Source organism: Marmota marmota, unplaced genomic scaffold, assembly GCF_001458135.2.
Source record: "Marmota marmota marmota unplaced genomic scaffold, marMar, whole genome shotgun sequence".
Classification (NCBI taxonomy): Eukaryota; Metazoa; Chordata; class Mammalia; order Rodentia; family Sciuridae; genus Marmota; species Marmota marmota.
Window position 1 is genome coordinate 12,236,046 of NW_025999932.1, and position 27,784 is coordinate 12,263,829.

The following is a 27,784-nucleotide window of genomic DNA, read 5'->3' on the forward strand; positions in this document are numbered from 1 at the left end:
CATGCAAAAAAAAAAAAAAAATACGTGTTTAGCAGGAATCGCAGGGGGCCTGCCTGGGTACCGGCATGAAGGAAAGACGGCTGCGTGATAAAACATCACATGAGTACACCACGGGCCTGGCACGAGACCCGCACAGGTGGGAGGCCTGGGAGTGAGAGGGCACAAGGCGGGGTGGCACTCAGGACCCCACGCGGCCAGATGTCTGGGATAGGGGGTGCCCCCAGGCAGATGAGAGGGCCTCCTGCAAGGATGGGCTCCCCTGGGACCCACTTCTCGCCTGGTGTTATAGTTCTGTGACTTCTGTCCATAACTTGATCTAGGTGTGGTCTTAGCATTCAGGTTCTAGAAGTTCTGTAGAATTCCTGACCTTATTAAAAAATCAATGATGATATCTTGATTCAAGCTGCCTTCCAAGGAAAAGCCAATTAACTAACCATGCTCCACAGTGAGCGAGCTCTGTGACTAGGCTGGCGACAGCTTCTCCGAGTTCTGCGCTGCTACTTCACCTGTGACCTGGGACAACAGCAGGTTCCCTGGAGGGGGCTGGGAGGAACAGGGGTAACAACGGGGAAACCCAGAGGAAAAGTGGACACGGTGGGAAGCTGCCAGTCCCTTCCCACTTCATCCTCTCACAAAAAGGGAACTGGGGTGGATCAGGCAATCCCCCACATTTGTAAGAATACAGAGGTCCTTGCTTGGCATCATTGACATGCACCGATTTCAGCTGCCACCACAAGTAAACTGCACCAGTCTCCCAATAGCACGGTGTGAACTTCAGCGATCGTGATATAGTTAGCTGGCAGTAACTGCATGAAGTCTGACCTTTGCCTCGGGCTCGCCAGTCCCCAGAGCACTCTGCAAAACACAGGTGCACTGATGCCCAGGATCAGCGGCCACTCTCGACACTTCTTCAGAGTCTACTAAAGATGGTCCCTGCACGGTGATTACTCAGCTCCCACACAGACAGCAATGCAGGCAGCCATGTTGCTTCCTGGTTCCCCAGTGATGCACCCATGTCACACTCTACCCACATGGACACCTGAGAAGGGGAACTGGCCAACCAAAGTGAAAATGCAGTGAAGAAATGGGAAGCACCCATCCTAGCAGTGAAATCCAGGTCGGACATAACCGTTCCAGAAGCAACGGCAGATCGTAGGAATGCTGACCCTAGCTGACTGAGAACTTAACAGGCAGCTGGAGAAACTGGCGAAGGTGGCCGTGAGGAGAAGGAAGAGGCCACTGGAGGAAGTGAAGCAGCGGAAATGGTGCTCATTGCTGAAATTCCTGGGAAAAGTTCATGGCGTGTGAAGTGCAAAGGGAAAAAATGGACGCTGATCCAAACCCGTGGTCAGCACTGCTAGAAACAGAAGTCAGTCCCTGTTTGGTAGTGGGTGGGCAGGGCAAGCTTCCCTCCTGCCCCAGGGTGCTACCGAGCCTGGCTGGCGAGCGCAACTGGGCGACAGTCCACCGGCTTCCATCCCCAACCCTGCGCTGCCCTGGCCCTGGCAGGAGGAGCTGGGGGGTACAATCTATGCGATTAGCTAATTTTAAAATCGGGGCGGGCAAAGGGAAGGGCTGCAATGACGTGGCTGCAACCGGATCTTACATCCCAATTGAGGCTGAATACTCTATTTTGAATATGGACCACGGAGCTTCCTGTTTCCCATAGCCCCCAACAGTGGGGATACTTGATTACGTCCCTCCCCTAGAAACACAAGTTGTCGTCAGAGGATGAACAAAGGTTTCGACCTAAGAGAAAAAAGGGACATTTTTAAAGTCTTTATTGCACAAGTTATAAACACGTGTGCAATAAACACGAGGCCTGCCCCAAACGCTCCTGTGTGAGACAATGCGAGAAGGTTCAGAGGGGACACGATTGGGTGGTGAAAGCCCTAACCCAATCAGAGACTTGATCTCATGATGGGATTAACAGGGTGGGAGCTGAAGGTGGGTAGGGTGTGGCTGCAGGAGTGGGACCCTGGGAGCTGATCTTTGGGGGTATATAATTTGTCCCTGTTGAGCAGAGCCCTCTCTGCTTCCTGATCATGTCCTGAGCTGCCTTCCTCTGCCCCACACGTCCGCCATGATGCTCTGCCTCATCTCAGGCCCTGAGGAATGGAGTTAGTGGTCTGTGGACTGAGACCTCTGACACCTCTGCAATCGTGAGCCCCAAAGTCAACGTTTCCTCATCGAATTGTTCTTATCAGGTCTTTTGGTCATGGCAGCGAAAAAGCTGACTAAAACGTCCTTCCGTCTTCGAACTACAAATGACAGTGAACTTCGACTCCCCAGCTAAAAGCATATGGCCGTGCTTACTAGGTCCCCACTCAACAGGAAGAACATAGACCGTGGCCAGGCTTAAGGGGCTCAGGCAAAAACAGGGAGCATTTCTCCTGCACCTGCTGTGGGACTTGCAGGTTAAACTGAAAGATATGAACTCCACGCTCCAGGCTGAGGTAGAAGCCAACACACCAGCCTGTGACCCATGAACTATGGCCAGGCCAGTGAGGTCATGACCTTGTAGCACTTGGCGAGGGTCAGGGAGGGCTGAACAGTGAGACGGGTGAGGCCCCTCTGATGTGACAGAGAAGCACCACTGTCACAGCCCATCATTTACTCTGCGAGGGAGATGCCACTTAAAACCAAGGACACCCCCTGCTGCCCAGGAGGACCCACTGCACCTGGAGGCTTTCCGGGTCTCTGCACTCTGGGCTCCAGGCCCCACCCCTCAGCATCCCTCTTTCCCTCCCACCTGGAGCTGTTTCATGTTGGACCTGTCCTCCTGGGAGGAGGGGAAGTTGGTTGATGAATTAATAAATGAAGCCAAACCATGGGTCACTTCGAAACCTCATTAAAAATCTATAAACCATTTAAAAATAACCATCCTGCTTTTGGATGGATAAAAATCATGAAGGAAAAACTCCACAGGAATATGGGTGAAGACAAGAGCCTTCGACTAAGCACCACACGGCCTTACCCAGGGGTGTCCCTGGCTCCGTGTTCAGGTCTGGCAGGTTGGGAGCAGTTTCCGGGGGGGGTTGGGGACCTGCTGCACACCAAGACGAATGCACTGAGGGGCTCGGGGTGGGGGAGCTCACACCTGGCCAGGACTGACCCTCAGCAGCCTTCTAGAAACACAGCATTTCCCAAAGTAAACAGGGAGGACCATTAGGGACAGAGTGTTTTAGACACCAGGGAAAAAGGGGACTCACAATTAAATTCAAACCACCACTAGGGTCAATGAGTGAGTGAACTGCGAAGAATAAAACTTTCTAGTCAAAGGAAATAATTTAACTTTGATGTCTTTCAATGAGCTGGTCAAAAACAGTGCAGAGTCTGACTTTCATAGTTGTCAGATATTCTTCATGGTGCCGGTCCTCCAGCACGCGACCTCTAAAGTTCTTTCTGATGCAGACATTCTAGAATTTCACTTCTTTTTGCAAAACATGCCGATATATTACTAATTTGAACTAAACTCAAATGTCCCAATTAGTGAGATTTCCCTTTGTATATAAACCTATGACCTGCACGTGTGAACTATGAGCTCTTATACGTTAAACATTTTGGCAGACGAGACGAGGACCGTGCGGTACCCGCCTGTGAAGGCTAAGGGAGTAGTCAGAGAGGACTTTGTTCAAGAGCTCCACGTGTTAACAGCATCAGTCATGAGCTTGTTTGCCCAAACCAGAAGGAGAAAAGCATCCTGTATCAATCTTTCTGTGGGTCCTCAATCCCTCCCAGCAGCCCCCAAACAAAAGCCTATCAAAGAACGATTTAACAGTTTTATTGCCATATAATTTAGGTTCTATAAAACTCAACCACTGGAAGTATACAATTCAATGATTTTTTTTCTGGTAAGTTTATAGGATTCTGCAAATATTCCCACAACCCAGTTATAAAACATTGCCATCATCCTCATGCCTGTCTGTAGTCAATTTCCACCCCACTCCTGGACCCAACAAGGGTCATCGGCTTTTGCCTCTATGTGTGGACTCCCGGGGACCTTCCCCCATAATAGCAGTCAAACGACATGTAGTCCTTTATAACTGACTTCTTACACTTACTATGATGCTTTCGAGGCTCACTCAGTGTGTCCAATCCATGTACACGTTACTGGTATTCCCTTTACAATCAAAAAGACTTTGTGTGCTGGTGCATGCGTATAATCCCAGTGACTTGGGAGGCTGTGACAGGAGGATCATGAGTTTGAGGCCAGCCTGGGCAACTTTGTGAGACTCCATCTCAAAATATAAAATGAAAAGGGCTGGCAATATAGCTCAGTGGTTGAGCATTTCCATGTTCAGTACCCAGCACCACACACACACACACACACACAGACACACAAAGATCTGATGCCCACAGTGTGTGCCGATAAAAACTCTGCAAGGACCCACCGGCCACCTCAACCCAGTTCTCTGTCCTGGGACCTGTCTGACATCACATGTTCTCCACTTTAGCCAAATGGTGTTGCAAAGAACCCAGAGCTGATGAGAGCCACACTGGCCCCACTCCAGTGCTGAGGGGCAGAGCCAACCCGTTCCGCACTCTTCCATCTGACCCTTTCTCTGGCTGTCCAGGAAACTATGATATAGGGGGAAATTCTTCAAACACCCAGGCCATGGTCAGCATTTGGGCAGAAGGCTAACAGGGCCCACCTGTGCCTGCCCACAGAGGGCTATCTGCCCTGAGTGGAGAAGCGACCTGAAAGCCAAAGGGACAACCTCTGGCTGTTCATGTCTGCGATGGTTCAAAAAAGCCGGTGTTGAGGGTTGAAATTGGAACAACTGGAAAAGTGGAAGAGCAAAAGTGAAGTACAGATGAATTCCTCGGTGCAGCAGGAGGAGAAGCACCCAGGCACTTGGGAGAAATGAATTTCCTTAAGTACGCTTGCTGTGTTATTATGCAGGTCTGATTAGGGCTTGCCATGGAGGAGGAGAGGAACAGCTCACCAGCCAGCCCCCGGGTCGTGCCAAAATATGGCAACTGAACCCCAAGCCTGGAAAGTTCTATTTGCTGCTGCTTTTCTTCCTTGGGGAGTTCAGAAGGTGTATGGAAGGGCTCAAATTAAGGTGTGTCTGCAATAAGGATTCCTTTAAAAGAACCAGGCTTCTTTAGGGAAAAGGATACTTGTCTGTGAATTTCAAAGACTATGGCCACTGGGCTGTTTTGTTTGTGAAATCCCTTCCCCCTAATTAATGAGCTTGCTGGAGGCAACCCTCCTCCTCCCACATAGCTTAGCGTCTCTGGCTTCTGCTTTTAAAAAGAGGTGCAAGCCACACTCCCTGGTTACATGCATATTTTAGCAAATAATAAAAACATGTGTCTCCCAAGGCAAGTTAAGTATTGCAGTATGTGCTCTAACGCGCCATCATTGCTTGGCTTTGCCCCCGCCCCCGGCCCCAAAGCCAACCAAAAGGGTTAGACCATCACCTTAAATGTTTTGTTGAAATGTCTCTTCTCCAGGCATTGCCCCTAGAAAGATTAAATGATACAATATCATCTAGAAAACTCGAAGCTTTTAATCATCCAAGCCCAGGAATGTAGAAAGATACAGGTCAACCATGGAAAGTAAACAGAGGCCAAGCTTCTAAGGCACTGCCAGGAACACTTGCAGGAGAGAAGAAAACGAGCCACACACATCTCTAATGGCCCCAGCATGCAAGTGGACTCCAGCTTCTTCCAGGGGCAATAACCCCACATGGGAGAGCTGTGTCCCTAACGCAGGCCATCTGACAATCCATCTCCCACTCAGGGAGCTTTCAGTGGTAAATGGACATTGAAAGCGATGCCTGGTGGTGGGGCTGTCCTGTGCATTGTAGGATGACATCAGCATCCCTGGCCTCTACCAATCAGATGCCATTAGAAGACAACCAACAGTCCCCAGACCAGAGTAACCTGGTGGCAGAGTGGCCCCAAGTTGAGGATCATTGCTCTAGACCCCGTACAGAACCACGATTTCATGTTGGAGACACCGGAGAGGTCAGCTAGGCCAGTGCCCTGTCATTTAGGATGCATTAAAGTAGGCCATTGAAAGTTAATTCTCCAAAACCACAAAGCCCCTGTTTGGTGACAGCACAGAAACCAGAAACCTGACTAGGCCAATGTTTTTGGAGAAATCTTTCTGCAAAGAAATAACTGAATATTAAGAGCATTATATTAAAAAAAAAAAAGCTAGGTAGTAGAATAATATCAATGAAGCTACTCTTTTTTAGAAAAAAGTAGGGGGTGGGGACACAAAGGAAGGGTCCCCCCAGCTGTAAATAAGGGAGCTCTGACAGAGTGGCCCTGGCAAGAGGGAAGGCAAAGATACCTTATAATTATAGAACACTTTGTGCATGCATTTATAATTCCAACCTCATAGAACATAACATTTCCCTGGAAATTAACCCACTCAAAACACATTTGACACACACACACCCTGGGTGCTGCAGGAGTGTCCTGAAGCCTCTGCCCATCTCACTCCACTGTCATAGAACAGCCCATGGAAACTAAGACAGTGATGGGGTTTGGATGACCATGGGTCCAGACACCTGACAGTGGCCCAGGGGAAAGCCTGATGTCACACACATCACCAAAGCCAGCCCCGTAAGATGGCACAGGTGGTCCTCCTTCTCCAGCCCCTGCTAGCCTCAGAGCTCGGTGTCTGGAAGGAGGGAAGGGAAAAGCAAAGGAAGGAGGTTAGTTTCACGTGCGGTTCTTATAACATACAAATCCCAATTTCCAAGTCGATTGCAGGAGTGAAGGCTTTAATGTGGTCCTTTTGGCCCAGACCATACCTTTTTAAAATACTTTTTCTTCTTTAGCAATTCTGCTGCCCGCCCCCCTAGGAGCATAACTCTACACACAATGCTCAAGGCTTCTGCGTCTTCTGGGGAACAGGCAAGGAAAGAAATCATTTGAATGCATAATGACAACATCCTGACTTCAATAGGCAGCCCCTCCTTTCCCTCTCCCTCACCTGCTGGGAGCCATCTTTCAGATGGAGCCAGCCAGAGCACGCTTTTATGTCTCTTGGCTGGTGAGCGGCTTGTTCTCAGTGCATGGCAGAGATGGTGTAAAGATAGGGAGGCAAAGAAAAGCTGCATTCAGCAAAGGTCAATATTAATAGGTATCCTATATGGAAGAAAAACAGACACTCAACATTTATCATAATGGTTATCTCTGCAGGGTAGAATTTTTTTCCCTTCTTTTTAAATTTGTGTGGGCTCAACATTCCCCCACCACCACCACTACAGGGGCATGAATTACTTCCTTACCCAGAAATTAATTATTATCATTTTTAAGTAATGTGTCATTAACATTCTCTGGGTCACACATAGTGGGGCTGTAATGCCTGCAGCCTGCTCACCGCTCGCCCAGTGCAATCAACTGTCCCCCATTCCATCCCTCCAGCCCCATGGCTCTCAGAAGCACCCTCCTGCATCTGAGCCACTTTGCTCATGACGTTGTGCCTCCACCAGCACAAGGTCTGAAAACCCTTATGCACATGCACCTTTAGCATAGAACCACATGAATTCCCCGATCACAAGTATCTGGGAGGAGGGAAGAAACACACTACCCATTCATCAGCAGAGGTGACTCCCCCACTTTATCACACAGCCAACGTGTTGGAGACTCAAGTCTCCTTCACCAGCTCAAAACCCCTAGACGGCCAGGGACACCGACCTTCTCTGTACAGTGCACACACTCCAGAACTGAAGAACTCATGAACCTCCGTAGAAGCCTCAGCAGGAAGGGTCAACAGCAGACACACACAGATAAAAGCAAAACAAGGCCCTCACTATATTCCTGGGAACAGCTGGCAGAGCAAACACAAAATAATCGAGAACCAAGCGTAGCTGAGAAAAATTAAACTGACTGCTTGATCCTTACCAGGTCGGCACACCATGATGACAGAAAGGAAGGAACGTGACAAGCAGTTCCTACAGAGGTTAAGTCGTCCATTTTGGAAATGATATTTTCTGTGCTCATCAGGGAAAGTATGTATTCGCTAAGCCCATCTCTGTGCAAACTTGGGGCCATGCAGTCAGTGTCCATGTCAAACGGCGTGAATGAGGACACAGAAGAGGGAGGAACCCCAGGCAAGGTGTACAAAGGTCCTTGGTAAGTGGGGGATGACCACACCTCCTTTACAGTGCTGTTGTAAGGGCTAAAAATGGAGGGTACATGCAAAATGACAGGTATGTGACAGGTGCTTAAAAACACAGGGCACACCAGGGCCATCAGAGGCTCAGCTCAGGAGCCTGGGGGCGGGGATTCCTGGCATGGAAATTCTGGGTCACCTTCTGTCTTAGCATACTGCTTTCGTGGTTCATTTCATTCTCTACCTCTCTGTGGTTTCTCTTCCGAAATGTCAAGGTCAAAATGCAAATGTGTGGGACGACAGCAAAGGAGATGCATGGAGGGTGGATTAATATAGAAAATGACCAAGATCTGCTTCTGTCTCCTAGGACATGACAAATACCTCTTTCAAGGTGTATCTTTAATTCCTAGATTCAATTAAGAACTGTAAAGACATCTAAAACAACACTCAACAGTCTCATTCCTATGGGGGTGGCGGATGGGGCCCTTCTGAGAATCTGAAGAAAGACAGGCCTCTTCTCCCAACCATGTGCGTTTACCCAACTTTGGCTTACCCTGCACGGTTCACACGGGCATCCCCATCAAGCTCCCTCTGCCCCACAGCAGTGATACTGAAGACACAAATCAGGCAGACTTTCTCATAGCTCAGTTTAAAAATAGAGCCGGCTGGCATTTTAAAATTATTGTATACCGCTGGCTGCAGTTACAACAATTCCCTCCACCCCCTCTCCCTCCTCTCTTCCTCTCTCTCTCTCTCTCTCTCTCCCCCTTCCTCTCTCTCTCTCTAGGCTGTTAAAATTGCAAAAAAATGGCATGCACAAAGCCTGGAAGTTTGCAAAACCGATCCCCAGTCCACAACGCCTGCTGTTTCACCAAATAATTAAGCCATTACTTCATCTCCATCGCACACCTGCACCATAATTGCTTCACAAAAACCACGCGCACAGATGGCTTTGAGAGATGTAAGTCCACATAATAAAAGTTCACGGGTGGCTCAGCTATTTGGACAAGGGTTTGGACCTACAGAGCTGCTGCCCAAGGCAAACACATCAGCTAATTAGCTCCAGTTGGTGAGTCGCGTTGCACCGTGCACTTGGCCATGCAGGGCGATTCTGCGGCCCTCCCTCCTCGCGGTGAGGCTTCCTATCCACCTGCAGGGCCACCAGATGGTTCTCTGAATAATAAGTAAAGCACCCCTGCCCTCATCCTGACTCGACTTTATAGGAAGGTGACAAATGGATATTCATTTGTTGTCATTTAAAAACCACCACTCATTTAAAATCAGTGTCATTTAAAAAGTCATTTAAATCACTTTATCTTTGCAAAATGCTTTATTGTTTACAAGCATTTTAACAGGGCTCAGAACCACAGAAGGGAAGGCAGGTATTACCCCCAGTGCACTCGCTCATCAGCAAATGCTTCTGGAACGTCTCCTGCAGTAGGAGTGGTGGGCACACCTGAAGAGCGATGGCTCCAACAGCAGCGGCCATGGAAATGCAAAGGAAGGAAACACCTCTGCCCTGGGAAGGAAGGGCGTTTCTGCAGGAAGGAGCTGCTTCGGGGAAAGCCATTTTACCCAGAGAACTGGAACGGCAAGAGATGGGGAGATTGCAGAAAGGACAGAGAACAGTGTGGGCAAAGGTGACGGCACTGACACGGGTATGCTCTGGTGGGTGGGTGGGGTGCAGCCAGGGGGCCAGGGAAAAGGAAGAAATGAGGCAGGAGAAGGGGGAGGCCAAATCCAGGGTGACCCTACCAGTGGTAGATAATAGAGGAGTTCACTTTGAGGAAACCACAGACAGATCTCTGCTAGAATAGTTGTTCCCAAACGGGCATGCCTTTCTAAAGCTCCCCAGAGAGTGTCATGTACAGTCGGCCTGGAGAAGCAGTGGGCTGGAGGTGACCCGCGGCCTAAACGTATTCAAGTTCAAGGCTCTTTCTTGTGCTTTGAATTGTAGCTATTATGTCCCTTTCCACTTTATATCAATTTTAAGAATAAAAAAAAAATTTGAGAACACCCCACAGATACATATATACCCTAATCTTCTAACTTCAACTCTTTACTGCTGCATGAAGAATTTTGGCATTTATTATTTGATATGCCAAACATCCTAGTTAACAAATCTGAACTGACTTGTATTTCTGGAGCAGTTTTCAGACTGGAAGGAAGACATTTCTGACTATCTCTTAACGGCTGGAACTATTCTTTAAGGCCACGATGCCTTGTGGAACAAGATCAGCAAGTCAAATATGTTTAGCAAACTGACTCACCCAGCCACAGAGATGGACACCTGGGAGATTATTTTTATCTGAAGATTTTCAATGCTTTCAAAGGTGATCTTGTTTGCAAACCTGGAGTTCGTGAACAGAACAGGTGACTCAAAGGTAGTGACCCAGCAAGTGTCCTTAAATCTAAACCAATGGCCTCCCTCAGAGAAAGGATGGCAAATTTAGATCACATCAAACATCCCTTTTGTCCTTCTTGTGTCCGCCAAGGACACTCTGAATGGCACCATACTGCTCCCTTAGCCACCATGAATCAATGGGGCCTGGCAGAGGAATCAAACCAACTTATGATTCCTGCCCCGTAATTTAGAAGCCCTTTGAAAAGGACTACTCAATAGGACTACTTCGAAAGAGTAGCAATTTATACCAGGCAAGAAGCCCAAAACATTGATTTCATTCATTTTCACTAACAATGTAGCCTTTTAGGTAAGTAAATGTGGACTTGAAAAAAAAAAAAAAATTTGGGGACACTTTTTTTTTTTTGAAGAATGAAATGCTTTCCACTCTTGCCAGTAGGGGAAGAAGACATCAAACAATCAAATGAACAGAACCAATCTCAAAACACCCTCTGCATGTGACTTTTGAATGCATTCTCTCCAGAAGTCACCGTTCCCTGCTTTCACCCTCATGCTCACGGTGGGTTCCGTCTGTTTCGTTGTCTTTCCCTACAGTGACTCACACGGAGAAGGAAATGATGAGGTCACTGTCCTCACCTCACAAGGTGGGGTTTTTTTTTTTATTTTTTTTTTAAATTAAGTCATATGACATCTGGAGAAACTCTTAGTTCACTGGTGGGAGCACAGCATGATCCAAATATAGCTTACACACACTGTAACAGTATTTGTCAATAATTGTCAAGAGCTAGTTAAAAGAGAGTGGCGCCCTTCATGCCATCTGATAATCTGCTCTTCTTGGTGAGCTGCTTATCAAGGTAGTTGCTTTACGGTGCTCCTGACAAGTATATAATGCCAGTTTCATAGGGCTGAGCTTTCCTTCAATGAGAAGAGGAGGGTCAAGATGAACCTAGTAGTTAGTGACCAGTTCTTTTCAGTGTGGTCAAAGGACGCCACTCTAGGGTCAAATGATACTGAGGCATGTACCTGTTTGCTCTCTTCTCCTTTCAGGAAAAAAAAAAACAATTAGCTTGGCCAGAGAGAATCAAAAGTTGGGGGATGGCTGAGTCTACAGAATATTCACAGATGGATCTCTGCATTCACACGTCTGCTTGCTTGACAACACCAGCCTATCTTGATGGATCGCCACATTTACCTCGCGGCCCAGAAGCGTCTGGCACCCCAGCCATGACCAAAGGTCTGTTGGCCCTCAGTGAGAAGATCCAGGTGAACAAGATGGCGTCTCCATGAGCCAGCACTATGACTGCTCACCACCTGGACGGGGCAGCGTCTTCTCTGGCTGCCCAGGCTAGCCTGATAAGTCCCTGCTCTGCCTTTCTCTAGGCTTAGGGAGGCCACCTCTCATAACTGTCTGTCATTGCAACAGCCCCGGCTTCGTTTCAACCCTCATCCATGGTAAGTAGTGAACGTGGAAATTTCGATTCCTTACACCAACTATCCCTCACACCATTGGAGTCCACTTCCAGGCCTCTGTGAGCTGCTGGACACCCAGAAGTGTCCCACAGACTCTGGAGTCACCTACAGAATACAGCCTGGAGCCACAGAGGGGTCCACATTTCCTCAGTGGTCTCCTCTGGGAAGCCACTTCCCTTTTTCTTGGGTGGCCTTCATTCACCTCCTCTGAAGAATGACTTTGAGCCTCCGGGGTCATCTGGTGGGAGCCCCATGAAGCAGCCCTGCTGTGGGAGGAACACTGCCCGCCCCAGCCCTCCCTGGGTCCTGTCCTCCCAGGCCTTCTGAGCTTGGCAAACACTGACCCTGCATGCCTGGCCTAAGCCAGAAAAGAAAGCAACGGGCTCCATTTAAATGTGACTGATGAGTGCGGGGATGACGTTCATAAGCCACAGTGACTTGAGAAGAGAGGCCTCGTCGGTTTGGTCTTGGGTGCAGTCAGATAACAGGATCCATGAAAGACCTTTAACATTCACCCGTTCTCCTTCTCACTTTGCTTCCTCTCTAATTGGCCTCCTAGATTTAAGATATGCCATTCCTTTTTTACTAACGTGGGTCATATTTTTAAGCATCTTGGAAGCAAGCCTGTTACCTGCACAGAGCAGGTACGATGCAGCACGTTGTCATGTCCTCAACCAGGGTTTCAAGTCAGAGGAAGGAGGAGAAAATCCAGACTCAAAGATGCAAACAAAAACAAAAACAAAAAAACGAGTTCCCAGCACCAGCCACCATGACTGCACCATCACAACGGAACAAGATTCTTGGGGGCCTCCCAGCACCTTCCTCCCCTCAGGCCTCGGGCTGGGTGAACATGAGTGAAATGCGTGTCACTGACCACAGATGGTCCTTGTGGCACGTCCCACACCATCGGGTTGAGGTACTGCTCCAGACCTGAGCTAAGTCCTAAGCAGGGTGGCTGCTGGGCCCTTGAATATGCCAGAGCAAAGTTATTTAAATTGGAATTAAATAGCCACAAGTGGCCTCTGTTCTGAGAGGTGCCCTTCTGGACCACGGGCTACATTACCATCGCATTATTCAGGCTAAAATGTTTGGTCACACGCACGTTCCCCCCTTGGCTTTCCCCCACCCGCCTCATTCCTGCTGCGCACTTATGGCATCTCCCATGGGTGGGAGCCCCCCGTCCTCAACTGAAGAAAAGGCCAGGAGCCCGTCGGATGGAGAATGGGAAGCCCATTCGGACGTCAGGTTTCTGGGTGAAAATACGAATGCGATACTGAATTCAGTGGGCTCCCTTCCCTCAAGTCAGGTAATGAATGGATACTTTTAAAATTATCCACAGCATGTACGAGACACTAACGCCTTGTGGATGCTTCCAGAACACCACATGCAAGGGCACACACGGTGCTTTGTGAAGAACAGGAAATGTCAACAGAAAAACTCCTGCAGGGGAGGATAATTACACTTTGCTTCCCACTCCTGGACCTTTCCAAGGTCCACCCACCCAAGTTTGGTTTGCTCTCCAAAGAGGTTCTTGTGAGAACACAGAAGCTATTGTTCCCAGCATCACTCCTCAATCGCGGCTTTGTCTCCGGGCCTCACAAGACAATCTCTCTCCAAGAAAACGCTGTGGAGTACTTGGGCCACACGGTGTCAACTTGGTGGCGTTGGTAGAGACCTGCTCTGAGTGGCCAATGGACAGTTCGCAGGGGTGCTATAACAAAGACTTGGGGACCCAGAGGCCAGGACAGTCACTCCCCCAGCAAAAGGGAGAAGCAACTTGTGGTGAGAAGCTGACGGAGCGTGGGGAGCTCTCTGCTAGCCTGTGGGGTACTGCAGTTTGGATCTGAAATGTCCCCTAAAGGTCCATCTGTTGAAGCCTTGGTCACCAGCCTGTGGCACTGCTGGGAGGTGGTGGACCTTTCAGGAGTTGGGGGTCTACTGGATTCACATCCCTGAGGCCGTCCATGAAGGGGGTCTCGGGACCCAGCTCCTCCTCTCTCCCTCTCATCCTCCCTTTCTCCTTTCAACCAACCACCACGAGGTGAACAGGCTTCCTTGGCCAAAGGCTCCCTCCATGATACACTGTCCCTCCACATGCCCAAATCACAGGACCTAATGACTCTGGATGGAAGCCTCCGGAATTCCAAGCCAAAGTAAATTTTCCTCCTCTAAGCTGATTCTCTCAGACATTTTGTCACAGCAATGGAGAGCCGACTAATGCACGAGTCACTCCCAGCGTCAGGATGGGACCCTTGCTGAGGTGTGGGAACACTCCTGGTGATAGACAAGTGTCCCCTGCAGAAACCTGCCCATCACAGGAATGACCCCGCAGGTCTGGAATCCAACCATGCAGTTTGTGCTGAACAGACACATTTTACAACCAAAACACCTGCCGGGGGTGGAAAATGGAGGCCAGTTTTGCAGACCCAAGGAACCAAAAAAATCGGGCGACTGGAATACTTCCCCATTCAGAGACGTGCATCCTTTCAGAGTCTTTTGTGTGGAACAAAGAAAGTACCAAAGACCCAGCAACCTATGTTCTTGTTTATGCAATCACCTCTTGGCCTTCCTCTTCTCAAAACTGGCACCTCCACCTTGCCAGCTGCACAGACCAAAAACCTGGGCATGGTGCCGGACTCCTCCTCCTCTCATACCCAAGACCCCCTTCCTTAGCAAATCTCATCAACTCTACCTTCAGCACACATCTGGGACTCCATCGCATCCTCCCACCTGAACCGGGGCCACTTCAACCCAAGGGGCTCCTGGCCACTGTAGTCCACTGCGATTAGCAGCTGGAGTGGTCCTTGTGCAAGGGCAAGTCAGATCATGTCACTCACAATGAAATCTAAATTCCTGACCTCCTGCTACTTCTCTGGGCTCCTTGCCCTACCACACCATCCCTCTCACTGCATTCCAGCCAGACAGGCTGCTTTGTTGTTCCTCCAATGCCTTTCTACCTCAGGGGCTTTGCATATTCTCCTCCCTCTCTCTCCAGCACTATGCTAGGTGCGGTGGCACACGCCTATAATCCCAGCAACTTGGGAGGCTAAGGCAGGAGGCTCATGAGTTCAAAGCCAACCTCAGCAACTTATCAAGGCCTTAAGCAATTGAGCAAGACCCTTTCTCAAAATAAAACATAAAAAGGGCTGGGGATGTGGCTCAGTGGTTAAGTGACCCTGGTTTCAATCTCCAGGATAAAAAAAAAAAATCTTTCAGTACTAATGTGTGACGCACTCCCTGTAGATCTCTACTGAACGTGGTGTTACCAGCCAGGCTTGTGAGTTTATAAACATGGATGCCCATACGTGCACATGCATACCACTACCCTCTCCTTCCTTCCTTCCTTCCTTCCTTCCTCCCTTCCTTCCTTCCTTCCTCCCTCCCTCCCTCCCTCCCTTCCTCACTCTGTTTTTCTTCTTAGCTCTAGGTACATCCTGGCATGTGATGGCATCAGTTCTGTTCCTGGCTTTCTATATGGGAACATAAGTCCCACCGGGCGGGGCAGGAATATCATCTGTTCAGCTCCCTCCTCCGTTGCCAGGGCCTAGAACTGCACCTGAGAAACGGCACTTGCAGGTTCTCCGTGTGGATACTTGGGTTGTTCTTTCCCAGAGCAGAGTTCTCTGGATACACCTGGATGTGGCTACACAGGCCTCATGAGAAGGACGCCTCAAAAATGTGAGCCACTGCATTAGAATACGGTTGGCATGAAGCCAAGGGAACTTAGAAAACCCTGTTCCAGGTAAGCAGCCAGCAGGAAAGAATGTGCTCACCCGGCTTTCTGGAGCACTCCCTCCTGATCTCCAGGAACATGGGGACATCAAGGCAGAGCCAAGGTCAGACAGTGCAAGTCTGTGTTCCTGGCTGCCAGGTGTGAGGGAGGGTGTGTCTGCCCCTCTCGACCACTCTGGTCAGTCTGCCCACCAGCATAAACACGATGAGACCCTCCAGCGACAGCAAGGCTTGGTTGGGGGTGCTGAATTGCTCTCTGCCACCTACAAGACCCCCCAAAAGATGTGTTCACTCTATGTGCCTACATCAAAGGGAAGGGCTGGAAGGTGGATTGGAATAAAGTGAGAGAGTGTGTGTGTGTTGGGGGGTTATCTGTTCTCTAGGACAAAAGTGTGTTTTTTCCTGCATGACCTAATTTTAATTCCATCTCTTCGGTCCCATTAGTAATAGAGGTTGACAGTCCCAGATGTCAGGCCCCCGGTGACAGCATCTGCTTATCCCTGAGGATTAAACTAAATGACTTAACCTCCAGGATGGGGAGTCCTCCCCTTCAGTTCCACCAAGGGAAGAGCAGACAGTGCCCAGTCCACGCCACCAGGACACAGAAATCACGGCCCTCGACTCAATCTTTGCAGGCCAGGGTGTCTCAAGTAAGACCTGCACATAGCAAAGGCTCAGGAAGAGCTTGTGCAAGGTCAGGTCAGATCAGTGGACTGAGAACAGCTAGCCAGGTATTTTACAGACTGCCTGTTCACGAGGACAGTTCAGACACACACTGTCATCTATCACTGGGAAGAGACACACTTTTTAAGCATCCAGCAATAAGCATGACGGGAGTTCACACTGAGCATAGAACTGTGGACACCAGCTCTGCCCAGCAGGAATGAAACTGTTCTCCTGTTTAGAAGTCCCTTCTTAGAATTTCCCACATTGTGCTTAATTTAATTTCAATAGTCAGCATTAGCCAGAGTAACATTAATGTTAATTCTTTCTTGGGCGGAGGAGAGGCATGATTGGATTTGCTTGTCCGTGTGCCCATGTACCAGGCCAAGCGTGCGGTTCCCGTCTGCCTTGCATGTGGCAAGTCTTGGCAGGGGACCACACAGCACCTTAGTGCCTGGCGATGGTCTGCGGGATCAATTCCAGGGGCCGACAGCTGACATTGAATATTTGAGCACACAGTATCACAAACATTAATGAGTTATAAAATATCACCCTGCTAAGTCAGATTGTTCACACAGGGGGAAAAAAAGCACTGGGAACTGCTGTTCCCACAATACCCAGAAATAGAATCCATACCATATGACAGGCCTGATTAAGATGTTTGGGAGCTCGGTAAAAATAAATAATTATGTAATGAGAGAAAAGACCAGGAGAACGTAGAATCAGAACGTTTGAATGCCACATAGACCAGGATCCCACCTGATGAGGAAATGGCGTTCATCAGATCTCTGACCAGGAGCTGCTGGAACAGGTGGGAACCAGGTGTCACTCCCCCATCAAAACAGTGACCACCTTCGTAGGCACCTCTGAGCACCGGACTAACACCATGCACCAGACGTCATGATAGATACTAGGGACAAAATGACAGAGGACACCATTTCTGCCCCCTAGGGTCTTGAAACCTAGAGGAGAAAGCACAAAAGTGCCTAGTGGCACGGCCGGCAGGACACACGGGGTCACAGCGCAGCCGCCGCAGCCCCAGGGAGACGTCGGGACAGGCTTCCACACTGATAGCGCTGGAGCGCCACAGTGAAGAAACGAGGGGCAGAAACATTCCACAGTGCAGACCCCGAGGTGGGAAGTCAGGAGGGAATCTAAGCATTTTGTAAGTCCACACGCCGAGGAGTGTGGAGTCTGCCCCAAAGAAGAAGGAAAACCACCGAGGAGCACCACGCTCAGAGGCATCAACAAACCCTCAACCCTGGGAATCGCTCCTTATTGTGCAACCTACCAGATTAATGTCACTCTCCCCGCCCCCCACCCCCACCCCAAACCCAAACCCCGGAAACCTCAAGCCCGGTGAGGACAGGGACGGCATGGCTTGTTCAGCAAGTATTCCTATTAGGCAAGAAGTAGGGGGTCAGAGCAGTACTGAGTGAACCCAAACGGATCAGGCCACTGATCAGAAAGCACTCTCCAGGGGCGGGGGGCAAAAGCAGGAAGCCAAGGGAAGCAGACAGACTGTTGAGCCTGAGCCGAGAACAGGGCAGGGGGAGGGGGCTGCAAGGGAGGCAGGAGCACGGAGCTGGTGCTGTCTGGAGACAGGGCGCAGGAGGCATGGAAGGTGCTGCCTGGGGTTGGAGACAGGGTAGAAAGGACAGAGAAGCCGGTTCTGGTTTTCAGAACAGGGTATTAGGGACAACGGCAGACGTGCAGACTGTGGGGCATTACGGACCAGCAAATGGAGCAATCCACACACAGAGATGGGCCTGGACATTGCACAGGTCATGAAGGGGACATGAAGCCATCCGTGAGCATCCAGGCCTTGGAGTCTGGCTTCAATCTAGAAGTAGTGACAAATGGGCTCATTTTGTACCCAATGATGCCTCCCATCAAGCCTAGGGTGACCACCAAAATGCTGGTCGGAAAGCACCCACTGATCTCATCAAGCTGTCTGCTATAAGCATTTCAATTTCAATTTTGGAGAGGGCTAGCGGCTCAAGCCTGAACTAGGCTGTCTTCCTATGGGAAGGTGGCGGCTGGAACGCCTTCTCTTGAGTTTCAGGGCAGTCAGAGCCAAACGGGCACAACAAAACCGCCCCCAAGTCAGACGCACCCAACGCTGCGCCTGATTCTTTTCATGACAATCAGGATCCACTCAGGGTTTGAAATTCTGCAGATGACAGGAAGCATAATGAGGATGGTTTCATGTCTCGCGTGCACCTGACTTTCTCAGACAGCCAGCGACATCACCAAGCAGTTACACATCTTCCCCAAGGCTCGCCGAGAAAAGGAAAAACACTCAGAAAATTCTGAATGAGATAAAATGAGAGGCTGATCCAGTCAAACGGGAGAACTATGGGAAGAGGCTGGTGTTCGTGAATTTTAATTTAGAAAAAAAAAAATTTTAAATGAGCACATATTGCATTTTTACCCTTCAAAATTAAAACACCCTAAGCTCCAATAGAAGGGGACATGAACTTTGCAACGATCTAGACTCTTTACTTTATTGAATGAAATAATGTCAATGAGAACATTGGCTCTATGTTTTAGATACTAAAATAATAAAACTGGCACCTTTTGGAAAAGTATAGGGACAAGAAAACAGCTTTCCAAATCTTTTATTTTTTTTGAGATTATGAGTCAGACCATAAGTTAAACAGAACCCCGTGTGGCTTCAGGTCCAAGAAAGCTCATCTTGCTAACAGGAATGACATTTCCCATCTACCCAACGGGGAAGGAGTCCTCAGAAAATTAGCCTGTGTAAGCCTCAGCTCAAGAGAGTCAACAGCCAGCAGCTAGCACTGCCTATGCCTAGCTTTAATCCCCTGCTAACACAAATTACCTTGAGGCACACTGAGATCCTCCAAATGTTAGAAATTAACTTTCTCATTTCACCAAAGGACAAAAGAAAACTCACTTGCAAATATAACCGGGAAAAAAATACCAAGGAAGAGAGGGACTGAGCAAGTCCAAATAAATAAGTTGAAATGATTCCTCTGGAAAGTCTCCCAATCCCTCGTCTCCCCAGGAGCAGAGTAAAGGAAATGTGTCCCTGAAGCCAATTCTATAAAGAGTTATTACTATTTTTCCCAAAGACCCACGTTTCTACTAAAGCCACCTGAACCACCTAGTTCCTGGGGCTCCAATTTCTAGCTTCAGGTTGACATGAACATTTCTCATGGACTTAGCTTTGTCATGTAAGTATGGCAAGGTGAGGACAGGGTGGGGTAGGGCATGGGTAGGGAAGATCACGGTGCTGCCATCATGGACATCATGAGACCTTTGCACGTAGAGGGAATGGTTGTCCAAGTGCAAGCAAACAGCAATCTGTAAAGACGGCAGGGTTCCAGACCTGCTACCAATCTGGTAGCCACTGACCGACCCCACGTGGCCATTCAGAACTCGAAACATGACGTACGATCACACTAGACAGTAAGGGCTCTTTATCAGTTGTCCTCCCAAACAGGAAGTGCTCACCAGGAAAATGTCAGGATTTATTAAGCAAAGCGTACAAAACAGAGTCAGCAAAAACTCCCATCTGGGGCAGTGTGTCCTCAAGACTAGCTAATTAATTTCTCCCGCCTTCAGAGACATACAGACAACCCATAATACAGTTTCAGTTCAAGGTGTAAGCCGATTAGATCAAAGCACCACCTTTAGGTTTATTTCTCTCAAAGTAAGAGCGGATTATCTTGGCAAAGTGTGGACTGGCTGATAAAATGAGGAGGCTTATTATCAAAAGATTTTTCACAGGCTTAAAAACAAAAACAAAAACCAACTCTTTTAATGTGATAATGAAGCTCAGCACCAGCTAATGTCACTTCTAAGGACTTCGGTTCTGCCTGGTTTTCCTCTTCTTCTTTATTACCTTGCCCCTCTTCGAGGTCTGGGTGATTGCATCAAACCTCAGTAAACTCGGCTGCTTTCTTAGGCGTTTAGAGAAAACACTAAGCTTTTAATCGCCATATGTGGCATTTTCCGAGACTGGCTCCTGCATTCAGCTGTTCCGAAAAGCTCAGCGAAGAGTCAAAGCCACAAATAACTTTAGTCTTTCTTGACACTAATTTTGCATAAATAGCTTCCTCTCAAACTTCCCTTCCGTCTTCTCCTTAGAATGAATAAGATGTCCTCATTTTCCTTATGAAAATTCCAAACTAAGTCAAATTACAGAAAGCCACTTTCTTTCACCAAAACTCATCTACAGATTACAGCATTTGTGTAGTTATCTTGTTTAATCAAGCCAAAACGGTCCTTTTTAATGCACTGAAAGACAAGTCCTCTGCAGCCCACGTGAAGTCCTTCATTATACACAGAAAAGTGTGATACCATGTGCATACTGATAAGCACAATGATTTTAGTAAAACATCTTCTAAGATAGTGGGTATAATGATATCTCATTTTTATAGCAATGTCAAAAAATATTCAACTGAAGAACATTCTCCAGAAATTCTCGCGGAAGATCCAATCTTAATTTTTTTCTAATCCTCTTTGGTAGAAATCGTTTCTAAATATGTCTGTAATTCTGTTAAGATTTTAAACTGAGAAAAAATGAATTTTAAACTTTTTATCAAACATCCAGCATCATCCCCAGCCTGGCTGCAGTGCTCCGGGCCCCTGTGGCTGCTTGTCAAGTTCCTCTGTTGATTTTCCAAAGCCAGAGTTAGAGCCCTGAGTTCTCACAGCTTGTTCTGCCCAATCTCTAGGTTTACAGCTTCCAATTCTCTTTTCTTTTTTGGCACTGGGGATTAAACCCAGTGCTTACCCACTGAGCCACATCCCCAGCCCTTTTTTTTTTGTATTTTATTTACAGACACAGTCTCACTGAGTTGCTTGGGGCATGGCTAAGTTGCTGAGGCGGACTTTGAATTCACAATCCTCCTGCCTCAGCCTCCCGAGCTACTGGGATTATAGGTGTGCACCACCACGCCCAGCTCCAAATTTCTATTTCCCAGGAACAATAATGAAGCCTGTGTAGGTTAGCGAGTTACTCACTCTTTGAATGAAGAACTAGGAAGTAAAGTACACACTGACTGGCGAGGACTTCTGCCAGGGGAGGTACTAGAGGTCCCATTCCCTCCAGCCTCCATGAGGTCTTTACCTACGCTAAAGGAAGTTGGAGGAGGCCAGGCGCATGTCTTCCAAATAACAGCTAAAGTCCAAATTCCGATTAAGATAAAATGACTCAGGTAATTTACTGTTAGCTAGAATTAAGGGCCTTGGATCATTCTTGTCATAACCAGAGATGTGCGGCTCACCAACAGCTGAGGGGGTCTCTACTGCATAGTGGCAAAGGTCAAGACTTATCTTCAATGTTGGTCACGAAGCACATTTTCTCTTTGCAGTTGGCGCGATTTAATTTTTACCCTTAAAATTAGGGCTAACAGCACGTTGGCACTCTGCTTTTTAAAGACTTCTGTGCTTGTATATAGGAAGGTGGGAACCTAAAGCAAATGTAGATTACAGTGGAAGCAGAGTCCCTAAATGCAGGTCAACAAGGAAATCCAGGCCAGAGGGCAAAACACCACTCTGCCAGGGACCGCCACCAAAAGTCACGCGTGGAAAAGTAGCTTTCTAAAACAAATGACTTCTTCTCAGCCATCACTAATAAGTGTGTTATTTCGCACTTGCTTTTATTATTTATGGTACCTAATTACCAGATATTTTTAATTACATGAGGACTGCGTCAGGATCCCATGAAGTCCTTCACAAGTTCATTTCAAACAAAAGCAGACCTATCTGTGTATTTACTTTTCTTGGTGGAAACTCAGCCAGCATATCACAGGGCTTTTGGAAAAATGAGAAAAATGAAGAGAGTCAATTAAATTGAACCAGCAAGCTGAAAACAAGTTTGGAAGAGAAAAAGTTCCAAGAATTTGAATTATCCATAAAAATTCATTTCGTTTAACAAAGTTAGGGTTTGAAGAAGTGTACGTGAACAAAACCGCCCAAGGTCCGGGCGTAGTGATTAACTTGGTCATGCCGCTTACTCTCCAGTCCTGGAGCCCAGACGACACGTCAGTGTCCTGCCAGGCTCCACTCAGCCTAGGGGACTGACCAGGTGACACTATGATACAGAGAGCAGAGGAGGGGATGTCCAGAAAGGACCCTGTGGGAAGGATCGTCTCAGTGGCTGTGGTAGAGAGCGGTTCAGGAGGGTGGAGCAGAGAGGCTGGGAGGCTTGTAAGTGTAATATTTAAGCTCAGCGCTGAGCAAGATGTCGGGGAGCAGGTGGGGTGAGAGGCAGAGGGCAGGGCCAGGGAGTGGCCCGACACAGGGGTCCGAGTCTCTCCCTGAACTGCACCTGTACCCACAGAGCCACAGCCACGGGCTACATCGATTCTGGAGATCACAGGCTCCCCAAGTTACAGGGCCAGAGCTCAGGGCTGCAGGATGTACCGTCCACCCGCTCAGCATCTCTGACGCCTACTGGGACAGCGGCCACTCTGCTTCCCAATTCAGCCCCATCTCTTCTCAAACTGGACCCAGCAACCCTTTCACCTTGCTCTGCCCACTGCGGCAGCCACTAGCCACATGAAGGTATAGAAACTGAATTAAAATTAAATAAAAAAATTCAGTCCCTCATTAAGCCACCTGTCCAGTGGCCACCAAGGTGGCAAGAACACAGAACACTCTCATCCTGACGAGAGGTGCCATCAGACAGGGCCCCTGCAAGCGAATAATGTGCAGAATTCACTTCAAACAGCATGGTGGCCCACCTGGAATCCCAGCTACACAGGTGCTGACCAGGAGGGTGAAGAGTTTGAGGCCAGCCTCAGCAACTCAGGGAGGTCCTGTCTCAGAAAGGGCCAGCGATGTAGCCCCGTGGTAAAGCACCCTTGGATTCAATCCCTAGTACTGAGAACAAAAGAAAAAGAGAGACATATACAAGGGGTGAACACATTTAATTTTAATATAAGGCATTTAACTTCCCAATCACTGAGTATTTCAACTTTCTCAGTGAAGACACTCAACATGAGACACAGACATAAACAGCACTTCGACATTCTCTTAAATATATAAAATATTTAAAGAACTGTAATAGAAGTAATAAATTTCCATACTGGCACATTTAGCTGGATATTGTTTCCACTGTACTTATAAACTGAGTATTTATTATGCTGTCATTATGAAAAAAGAGCATTAAAGTAAAAAGGACACTGTGGCCTAGTCCCAGTAGGTGTCAAAAATCCTTTATAGATGTTGATAATTAACATGGCTACATTTATGACAGAGTCCACAGAATCAAAAAGTGAAAAGCCAGAATCAAAGAACTGCTAAATGCTGCCCTTCTCCAAGGAGCAAGCCCTGTGGGCCTTTTGCGTAGGTCTTCGGAGAAGGAATCATTATTATGCCAAGGCATGTACCCCACGTACCCCGAGTCACCAAACGGCCGCCACAGGGAGCAGCTACAGGGAGCAGCCAGGAGGCCCTGGGTCTCAACCCCCAGCACACTAGAATCAAGTGGCAAGTTACACACATGCGTCCACCCCATTGCCCAGCCCTGGACGGTGTCCTTGCAATGGGACAGAGGAGGGTAGGCGGGGCACTTGCGTATCTGAAGAGTCCCCAAGGAGATTCCAACATGCAGACCGGGTTACAAACGCTGTTAGGATTAGACAAAGCTTTCACATAGCCTTTGTGCTCAATAGTGAAGTCTCACTGTAGACCTATAGGAGAAACCACCGCTCTTTCTAATAGTCCTGATAATATTTCCATTAAACTCAATTTAAAACAATATCCTACTACCGACCAGGTCCCAAGATTTTGTCCCTGGCTGCCCATCAGAATCACATGGGAAGCTTCTGGAAAAATACCAATGCCCAGGTGCCCTGTGCACCACCAAGTCAGTTAGAATTCCTGGCAACAGAACTTGGACTGTGTGTGTGTGTGTGTGTGTGTGTGTGTGCGCGCTAAAGACTTCTGACTTCTGACAGGCAGCTGGGACAGAGAACCACTGCACTACATGAACCAAACGTCACATTTCTTCAGAATCTGAAATGGAGCTGCTATGGTTTGAATGTTTGTCCCTCAAAGGCCCATGTTTGGGAAGCCAGGTCCCTGTGTGGCAATGGGAAGAGGCAGTGAGACCTTTAAGAGGTGAACTCTGGGGGTGCTACACTTGGAAGAAAGTATGGTAGTTCTTGGGACCCTGGTTAGTTCTCACAAGAGGGTTATTTTAAAAGAGTGAACCAGACCCCTCCTCGGTCCCTGACTTCCTGTCTCGTCATGCAAGCTCTCCGTTTTTTCCCTCTCTTGCCATGATGGCATCCATCATGTGACTCAGGCAAGGGAGGCCTCACCAGGCAGATATCAACACCATTCTCTTGAATCCCCCCCCAAACTGTGAGCTAAATAAATCACTTTTCTTTATAAAGCATCTAGCCTTAGGTATTTTGTTATAGCAACACACAACAGACTAACATATAACCACATGCCCAAAACAGGGCCATGGAAATCAGATTCCCTCCATTGAATCTTAGTCTGTTTGTGTTGCTAAACAAAATACCTAAAGCTGAGTACTTCATAAAGTAAAGAAGTTTATTTGGCTCACAAGTCTGGTGACTGGGAAGTCTAAACAGCATGGCACTAGTGCCTATTAAGGGGCCCAAGGCTGTGTCACAATATGGTGGATAAGTGGGTACATGGGAGAAGAATATGCGCAAAAAGATCAGAAGAAAAACAGACAAGAAAGTCAGACTTGCTCTCTATCAACCCACTCCAGGTGACCAGTCCAGTCCTGCAGGACAGGTATTAATGGCTCCTGAGGGTGGTTCCCTGAGACCTAGTTACCTCCCACCAGACTCCACCCCTTACAGACTCACCACCTCTCAAGGCCATCACAGTGGGAACCCAAGCTTCCACCACATGCACCTTTCAGAGACAAAACATGTCCAAAGTCCACAGCTTTGCCACTGGGATGCGAATTCACCCCCAAGGCTGCATCCAGAAGGTCCTCACAAGAACTCTCTGGTTAATTCCCAAGCTCTCCTCCTCCTCCTTCAAGTGTGTGGTCTGTAATCAGCACGTAGAAGTCGTCTGTTGAGTAAACAGAACCAACCTAGGGGGATAAGGATGGCCATTTTATAAATGATGAGTAAATGGATCTATTTCCTTATTAGAGAAGATCTGAGGGCTCCAAAATGGTTGGCAGCCATAGCCTGACTTCATCTAGCAAACTGTTTGAAGAAAACAAATATTTGTATTTAAAATGTTGATACATATTCTATTAGCTCTGTCTGTGTCACTGTGACCAAAATATCTGACAAGGACAACTCGGAGGAGGGAAGATTCATTCTGGCCTATGGTTTCAAAGGATTCAGTTTGGGGTCAGCTGGTTCCAAGGCAGAAGCATCATGGCACAAAGGTGCGGCAGAGGAAAGAGGCTGATCTCTTGGCAGCCGGAAGCAGAGAGACAGATGGGACCAGGGAGAAGCTAAGCCCTCCAGGCTGTACCACTAGTGACGTACTTCCTCCATCCAGGACCCGCCTCCAGGAGCCCAGCAAGTGGATTAATCCACTGATGAGGTGAGAGCCCTCATGATCAACCACTGCTAACAGCCCCACCTGTGAATCTGCAGCATTGGGGCCCATGCTTTCCACACATGAGCTTTTGGGGAACATTTCAGATCTAAACCATCAAAATATCAGCCAGCTGTTACCATAAAAACAAAGTTAAGAACAGAACCCAAAAAACCATACACGAGAAAAGCAACGGTAGCTCTCCCTCCCCCTCCCCCGTGTCTCCTTGTCACCCCAGCCCTGCCTCCTCACTGCGTGCTTGGGAGGTACTCGGGTCTGAGAGGACACACAGGTTTTGCAAACCCTATGCAATCACATTAAGGACTATAAGTTCCCTTCCTGGGAACCTAACCGCGGTTTATATCACGGCACTCTGGGGAGACAATTCTGACTTTGGAACTTTTTGAATACCAAAAAGCTGACTTATTTAGGTTCTTCCATGAACCAAAATCTAACTGATAAAGTAATACAAATATAATATTAAAAAGTAATAATATCAGAGACCATCTTAAATGAGAAAAAAAAAATCATCCATATTCTTTTTACCCTAAACCAATGATTTCAAAACTTGTGTAGGTCTTCTGTTTGCCTATTGATGCAATATCATCGGCCAGCTTTTGTGATTGAGGCTTACCTATAATCTTTCGTTATACTGTAAAGTTGAGGATCAACAGCTCTATTCAACGGGCCGAGTGGAATGTACTGCCCAAGGAGGAATTCTGGCTCTACATCACCAGCTCTGTAGAAATCCCCGATGCCCCAGGCAAATCCAGCAGGCTCTGATCATTCCAAATGCCTCTTATAGACACTCTGAAACACCCACTAACCTAGAAATGGACCTTGTCCTTGGCCTTTTGGGTCCTCTTCCCATCAATCACATCAATAAGGTGAAGCTGAACACAGAGGTCTAGCTAGCCTTCGGTGCTCAGTGCCACCGTGACAGGCCATGACGGCTGGAACCACACACAGCTGTCACCATTAAACGAGCTGTGGCTCCACCTAAGCATGTCCCAGAACATTGCTTATGCCTCCCGAAAAGGGCACTCACCCTGTCCCCTACCTTTCTGGCTTCACATGCAAATCACAATCTTGCAGTGCCTCGGTGAAAATGCTTTTAAAACGCAGTAAGAAATCCAGGCATGAAAGAGGATCTTATGTTTCTCAAGTATGTTAAAATGTTACAACAAATTGTACTGTCTGCAGCCCAGAGAGTGACCAGGAGGTCACATTTCTGCCATTCACCAGGAAGGCTTTATGCTCTTCTCATGCCTGAAATTGCTCAGGCATGAGAATGCCAACCACTCATCAGGAAAGTGGGGCATTTTATATTTACTAATTGTCCCAATGGTTTAGCTCAGTCTCTCAGAGATAGCAAGAAAGGAGGAGGGGTGCATTTCCTTTCAAAACCTAAAAAATGTTAGCAATTACTCTATTCTACCCTATATATCCTATTTATAATGTCATATTTCTCATATTATATATTTATATATACATTTCTCATATCATATACATTTTATATAGATGATCTATATTTATGAGATATATATGTGTGTGTGTGTGTGTGTGTGTACATGTGCCAAACTACATTCCCATGCCTATTTTATGTGAAAGCAATTCCCAGACACTGCGTATTTCACACATAAACAGTTCACTGTGTTAAACTGACTTTTGAATGACAAGAATCTGAATTCATTTGTTAGTGTTTATGAAATTCTGTAACACTGGAGCCTGGGTTGAGGCGTGTACTTATTACAGAATCTCACACATAGAAATCCACAGCCTCAGACCTCATAGCTATAGGGTTAGTTTTGAAACGTATCTGCCAGATACATACAGCCCCAGATGAGGAGGCTAATTCCCGGTCTCACTCAAGGACAGCAAGATCCATCTAGCATTGTGTGGCTAAAGCTTACTTTGTAACAAAATCGTATTACTTGGGGAAGGGACAAATG

General features: G+C 47.8%; 1 protein-coding gene and 2 long non-coding RNA genes across 7 annotated transcripts in view; 1 reads left to right on the forward strand and 2 right to left on the reverse strand.

Moving 5' to 3' along the window:
* The window catches only part of Farp1 (FERM, ARH/RhoGEF and pleckstrin domain protein 1), a 210,107-nt gene that overhangs the window by 126,415 nt on the left and 55,908 nt on the right, over positions 1-27,784 (reverse strand). The gene's annotated exons all lie outside the window — the stretch shown is intronic.
* LOC125616070 lies at positions 3,009-11,472 on the reverse strand. The gene is made up of 2 exons (XR_007346685.1): positions 6,959-11,472; positions 3,009-6,868 (listed from the first exon to the last, which is right to left on the reverse strand). It is a non-coding gene; the product is annotated as an uncharacterized LOC125616070 (long non-coding RNA).
* LOC125616071 lies at positions 11,027-26,703 on the forward strand. Its single transcript, XR_007346686.1, has 3 exons — positions 11,027-11,038; positions 26,023-26,027; positions 26,570-26,703. It is a non-coding gene; the product is annotated as an uncharacterized LOC125616071 (long non-coding RNA).